Consider the following 7,028-nt stretch of genomic DNA (forward strand, 5'->3'; position numbering starts at 1 on the left):
ATCGTACTTCTTTCTGAAAAAGCTATGCTATGTTTAAACAGCACTTTCAAGCAGTCCAAGGATTTACACACACACACACACACACACACACACACTTTCTCTCTTCAGTCTCTCAAAACACATTGGTTTAATAAAGGCAGATAGAATCGCCTATTCCACCGATGTTCAAACTGAGGCATAGAAAATTAGATGATTTGTTCAGATTCCCAAAGTGAATGAACAAGAAAGCCTTGACTAGAAATTCTAACTTCTAGCCCTTAGCCCTGGACTCTAACCACTGGACCTCATGCCTTCACAGGTGATCCACAGCCCCAGGATCAGAGCAGTTGTGTGTGTGTGTGTGTGTGTGTGTGTGTGTGTGTGTGTGTGTGGTGTGATATAGATTGGTATTCAAGCATGGTTGGCTCTGGATAATCTTGCAGGGAACCCTTCAATCTGAATAACAATCAACAAGATTTTAAAGAAATTTGGGCCAATTTCCTGGAAGTCTATGATTAATCTAATTGCTGGGTTTTCCTCTGTTTTTGTCTCCCACTGTTAATTTCATTTATTTTTCTCTTTCTTCTTCAACACAGACTGCCTTGTCTCTGTGTGCAGTTTTGTCACTGTTGTTATTTGTCCGTACATAGTTTATCATTGGCAATGTATTCAGTCAGATTGTTATATTCTGTTTGGGGAAGGAGAATCGTTCAATAGAGACAACATATTGTGGCAGGAAAAAAAATGAGCATTGGGCTGCATTTCAGAGACCCTCTTTCAAAGTCTGTCTCTGTGGATACTTGCTAGACTTCTCTGATTCCTCAAATTTCCCATGGCTAAAAAGACCCCCTTGCTTTTCTAGGCCCCTCCTTCCATTAAAGGATATATGGGATTATGTGAGAAAGGTTAGGTCCAGAAAATCATGTGATGTCTGTGCTATTCTGCCAGCTGTTGTGACTAAAGAAAGGCCTGCCAGAAAGCTGGAGAGACAGCAAGTACTTGGTTGGTAACCCAGGACAAAACCTAAGTTCTCTTAATATAGGCTCTTAAGATAAGACAGCTATAGACCTGCTTTATCTCACTGTTCTTTACCCTGAGTATGTACTCTTATAGTATTACTCTTTTAAAATAAAGACCAGCAACGCCATTTACAAATCTCAATGCAAAAGGACAATATAGGACTTCTTTTTATGAATAATCACTGAGAATTTAAAGATGGCAAGAGCATAATGTTAAGCCAAGTACGGGGGGGGGGCTTCTAATCATGAAGCTATTCTGGCTGCACAGATCTGAAACATTGGCCTGCTTATAACTATAATGGAGATATGGAGAAGCCGAGTAAAACCTGACAAATTGATAAGTTGAGCCTCTGTCTGATGGCAGAACCTGAACTCAAGCACTGTGTCAAACTGACACAAGCTAGGGGAATGGATGGGAATAGATTTTCTCTCCCTGTGAGCATACCTCTGTGACGCAGGCATGCCCCAGGAGTGGCTGGCTGCAAGCTGGCTGCACTGTGACTACTGCTGGGGAGATGTACTGTCTTCAAAATTGTTGAGTTGTGGAAGCCGGGAAGGCTGCAAGCTACCTTCTCCTACCTCCAAGTTCAATCATCTTCAGACCTCTTAAGGAAAAAGCTGTCACCAAAGATTTCCCTTAGCTGGATTCAGTGATACTTAGAAGGTGACAGTGGGATTAGTGTGTGAAGTCAGGAGGTTATCTATTTGGGATTTTGTCTGGAAGGGGTGAGATAAGTGGTTGAAGCCATAGGATCAACCCTGTGCCACAATGAGCATGAAAGGTACAGTGGTGATAAGGACAGATGTGACTCTTCCCTCCCTAAGTGTATGTTCTAGCAGGCAACATGGAGAGTGAATGGACACTTTTATCAATGATGAATTATAATTATGAAAAGTACAGGAAAGCCATGTAGAGACAGAGATTGGCTGACCTGATCAGAGGGCAAGGAAAAGTCTGAAGAGACATGTACAACTCTGAGAATGAGTTAATCCGAGAAAGTGGTGAAGGAAGTGTTTGTAGTGCGTCCAGAAGAGACAGTGACTGCCAAACTGGCCTTATCTCAGTTTCATAATCCAGTCGTGGAAGAAGAAAGGAGAGGGAGGAGGAAACAAAGAAGGAAGAAGAGAGATGGAGACTATAAAAGGATGATTCCTGAGTTTATATCCTGAAAAATCAAGTAAAGGAAAAATGAAGTGTGCTTTCTTGACATGATCTTTCAGTACTTTCACAGGGACCTCTTAGGGGTAGCTGTGGATTGCTTGGCGCAGCAGGAAGAGGGATGGGAAAGGGGAAGTGTGTTAGATAGAAGGAGTTCAACACATGCAAGGAAAACTGGGTCCAACCAGAGCAGGTTGGCAGCAGGCTGAAAGGGGAGTTTTCTGCCACAAGGACTAATTGCAGGCCTCTGACAATCCTCCTGGCTCCTCCCTCCCCACTAGCAGGGCCTCCCTTCCGGCTGGCCCCCTGGGGCTCTGAGTCCCTCCCACCTGGGCTCCATCCAGTCCAGCTCTGCTCTTGCCAGGGGCTGGAGTGCTGGTGGCCGGCTCCTCCGCCTCTGTTCCGTTGGCCTGAGTGTGTCCTACCCACTCTGGATATTAGAGCATTCTCTCCTTTGAAAGGCTCCTTTATTTTTAGTGCTAAATCAACAAAGCTGTTACTGTCATTTCCCATCAGACCGTCATCTTCCACGGATTCAAAATTACACTCAGCTGCAAACTATTGACACTCCTCTTAACAAAAAAATGGTTTTAATAAATCTTTACATTAGCCTATGAGAGAAAAAAAAATCTTTACCATGAAATATACAAGTGTATAAGTGTTTTATGAAAGTTTTATTAACTTTACAAAAGAAAAATTGGCAGTGGACCACGAACATCCTGTACGCCTAACACGTGGTTATAAATTACATGTTCTTTCCAATAACATCTGAAAAAGAGACTGTAATTTAAATTTCAAAACCACTTGGCATACCTACTATATAGTGCTGACATGAAGTAAAAGGAGGAACTAGAGAGGCCCAGACAAAGGAGGGAAATATAAAGACGTCCTTAGCTAAAAAGCTGCTGATGGGTACAATCCCCCCTCCAGCTGGACAGGGATCAAGTACTTGCTTGTCATATCATTCAATGCACTGTTCAATCTGGGATTCTTCCTTTCAACAAAAAGGGAACTTAAGTGCTAGTAATCATCGCTTGCAGAACTTTATCTCTCAGATACCTTCTTTATGTCAGGATTTCTCAATGACCACTGCTGCTGGCAGAGAGATCAAAGTTGTTATTAAATACAAATGCAAACCCCAGGCCAGGCAGGAGATGTGTGCCCTCTCTCTCTCTTTCTCTTTCTCTTTCTCTCTTTCTGTGTCTGTCTGTCTGTCTGTCTCGGATATATGCCTATGCCTACCACTATCTTAGTAACTTCTCTTTCCATCCCTGCTTCTTAGAATTTTGAGTAAACTTCCTAAAGAGTCTGTCCAGTATGGGATTTGGCAGGCTGGGGGGGCAGGGGAGAAGCTGTATATATGTGTGTGTGTGTGTGTGTGTGTGTGTGTGTGTGTGTGTGTGTGTGTGTACACACACATCTATCTATCTATCTATAATTGCAAGTAAGCTTGTGAGATCAGGAATATCAGGAATATCAGGAATACTTTGAAATGTGGAGGCCACCTGGTGGGATGCTTGGCACCTGGAAAAGTGCTTTGTGAACAGATGGCAGGGATTTGGCAGTAGCCTGTGGTGTTCCCTACTTTGGGGGAAAGCAGATACTTCAGTACCCACTGAGCTTGCTTTCCAGGCAATAATACTGCAGAAAGGCAGAGTGGAAAGTCACAGACAGCAAATCAGTGTTTCTTGTCATTAACTGGTGTGACTCTGAACAACCTCTTTTCTATTAGTTCTACCAACAATGCCTGAATGTCTGAAGAATTATTATTTTTTTGGGGGGGTAGAGAGGGCAAGACCACCATTTATACAGCCTGGTGATATAGCCAGAAGATCACCCAAGAATCTTGCATCTGTTACAGAGGGTTAGTGAGAAGTGGAAGGCAGATGGGATATTCCAGGTAACCCTGGAGGCAACAGCACCCAGGACCTTAGATTCTATACTTTCACTCAAGTGGTAACATTTCTAGTTTACCCTCCATGAAGTCTCAACCTGTATGAGGTGTTTCCAAGTTGGGGAATCCCAGGCCTTGGCAGGCCAGCTAGAATATAAAGCCCTCCCAGTGGGATGGCAGATGGCAATGCCACCTCCAGCAGGGTCTCCACACAGGGCACTGTAACTCAGCAGGAGCTTCCTGAGATATCCCCAGAGGAGGAAGGTTTTAAAGCGGATTTCTACTCATCCAAGGCACATTCTGTGGTTCTGACAGAAACACTGAGGTGGGAAATACCAGCTACTACACCTTCTTCAGCCTTGAACCTTGGTGTGGCTTTTTTTTTTTTATTGATTTTGATATCCTGATTTCTTGTCATGAGATCTCTAAAAATAGAGAATCCTTTGTGCATTTTCAAGTCATCCTTGCAATGGGGCCATGCTAATCTCTTCTGTTTATTTGGTATAAGTGTGCTGCTGAAGCAAGCACAGTGTAGTAGACTTTTGAACTCAGTTCTTTGCTGTGAAATTGACTCATTGAAATAAACTGATGAAGAAAGTCCTCCACTGACCTTGGAGACCAGACCACGAGGAGATCCCATTATGAAAGGGAAATGTGTGCCTTTAATGGAAAAACACAACAACTTGGAGCCAAATAAATTATTTTCTTCCAGTTCAAAATAAGTGACGGTCCTTACAAAGTAGAACTTGCCCTCCTTCCAAATGTGTTGACAGAAAATGACATGTGTCTTAGAGACAGAATTACAAGGGCATCATGTTAATCTGCTGGGCTGCATCCCCCTGGATGAGAAGGCAGCTAGACGATGGGGGTGGGTGTCACTGCACAGTGCCTGAGAAGAGCTGTGACTGTAGAGGTCACACCCCGGGACCAGGCAGTAGTTGGCAGCAGTGGGTAGCCAGTGCTACCCAAACTTCATTATGTGGGAAAAATATATCCAGAGGAAGATGCAGAAGACCTGAGAATCAGTGAGAAAAGTTCATTTGGACTGACAGGAAACTTGATTAATTTTAAGCCTGGTGTGTTGCCACGGTCTCCCTGAGTTGGTCTTCAGAATATTAATGGAGAGTTGGAGAATAAGAAACAGAACAGGAGATGTACCTGGTGATACTAACTGCCTTGTATTCATGATAGTGGCATGCATGGCAGCAACTGTGTCCACAGTCACAGAGTTGTGGAAGACTGTTCGAGTTTATTGAGGGCATCACCAGGTACCAGAAATTGTATGGGTGTGTGATCTCATTTATTCCTCATTCAGCAGTAGTGAAATGTGGTCCTCATTTCCAATTTGGAAATGAGACCCTTCTGGTACAGGGAGATAAAAATTAATTGTCTCAAAGTACATAGCCCTGAGGGTTACACCATTTGTGTTTACAAGTGGGACCTCATGTCCTGCTCCTTTCTTCTTTCTTACCTCAGGAGTTGCCTAGGTATGGTCAGATTCTCACCCCAAAGGGATGACACTAGTCTGGGGCTGCCCTGAGTTCTGGGTATGCAAGTGCCTGATTTGAGGTTGGAACTGACAGCAGGGCTCCTGGTGTCAGGTAAAAGGGGGTATGAGAGGATGCAGATTTTCTCAGCGTGGACAGCAGGGGTTAGGAGACAGTGTTGGGAAGCTGAGTTGGTGATTACCACCTGAGAAGCCCATCAGTGGGCTGCAAACAGCCTGGCCACCAGCTAGGACAGTGATGGGGAGGAAGAGGAGGAGGAAGAGGAGGAGGAGGAGGAGGAGGAGGAGGAGGAGGAGGAGTTGGGGAGAGGAGTAAAAATTGTTGCCCTGAAGCAGGATGGCAAAGCAATAAAGGACCTGAATGGGGGCTGGTAGCTGGGTGGAGATTGAGGTCAAATTCCAAAGCTATAATTCCAGGATGGAATTCAGCTCACATGGTATATTAATGGGATCTCCTCATCCTGAGCCCTGTTATAGATAGCTTGAATATGAAATATCCTACACCTGCTCATGGACTGAATGTTTGGTCTTTATTTGGTGGTGCTATTTGGGGAAGTTCTGGAAGCATTAAGAGGTGGAGCCTATCTGGAGGAAGTTGGTCACTGGCTTTGTGGCTATATTTGGTTCATTGTCCATCCTCTCCATGCTGTCTGCTTCCTGTCTGGCATAAAGTAAACAGCTATCACCAACTCCTCCTCCTCCTCCTCTTTTCCTTTCTCCTCCTCCTCATTCTTTGCTACCATCATGCTCTGCATCACAATGGGCCCAGAAACATGAAGTCAAGTGATTATGCATTAAACTCTGTGAAACTGAGCCAAATTTTTTTTTCTCCCTTCAGTTGCTCTCTCAGGCATTTGGGTCACAGCCATGCCAGACTAAAGTAATGCATACAGGGCCAGCGATCCTCATGGAAGAATGAAGTCAGCAATGGGAGATACATGAGGATGGCTTGTACGTAAGCCATAGCCTGTGAAGTTGGAACCTCAGAAAGCCCCAAACTCAATCACCAATGCTCGTACCTTCTCTCCTCTCCCTAGCTGGCTCTCTCTTCAGTCAACTACGAATGCATTTACTCCATAAATATTACCTGAGCTACTCTTGAGATAATCCAGCATGCATGAGGTATATGAGAGCCCCCACTCTCTCCTAGGAGACAGTTCTATAACCATGTACCCCACAAAAAAGAGAACAGAAATATTATCATTTTTGTGTAGCGTGATGGAAGCCAGGGAGTGTTGATTCCACCTGGGATCATCTAGGAAGGCTATCTGAGGCATTTGAGAGCTAGTGAATAGACTCTTACAACTCAATTTTTTAAATTAAGCAGAAGAAGTGAGGAGGTTGAGGTAAAAGTTGCAACTTGGGCCAAGTTTGAGAGGACTCTTAGAGCATTTGGCCCACTTAGGGCTCACTCTGAAACTTGGGTGCTGGTATGTGGAAGACTTTGGGAAGGGACTCTTGTCATTTGCC

General features: G+C 44.2%; 1 non-coding gene across 1 annotated transcript; it reads right to left on the reverse strand.

Moving 5' to 3' along the window:
• Positions 1-4,478: 4,478 nt before the first annotated feature.
• On the reverse strand, positions 4,479-4,579 carry LOC150053137 (U6 spliceosomal RNA). The gene has a single exon (XR_016538207.1). It is a non-coding gene; the product is annotated as a U6 spliceosomal RNA (small nuclear RNA).
• Positions 4,580-7,028: the final 2,449 nt, after the last annotated feature.

This window comes from Megascapheus bottae, chromosome 16, assembly GCF_031878675.1.
Source record: "Megascapheus bottae isolate mThoBot1 chromosome 16, mThoBot2.hap1, whole genome shotgun sequence".
NCBI lineage: Eukaryota > Metazoa > Chordata > Mammalia > Rodentia > Geomyidae > Megascapheus > Megascapheus bottae.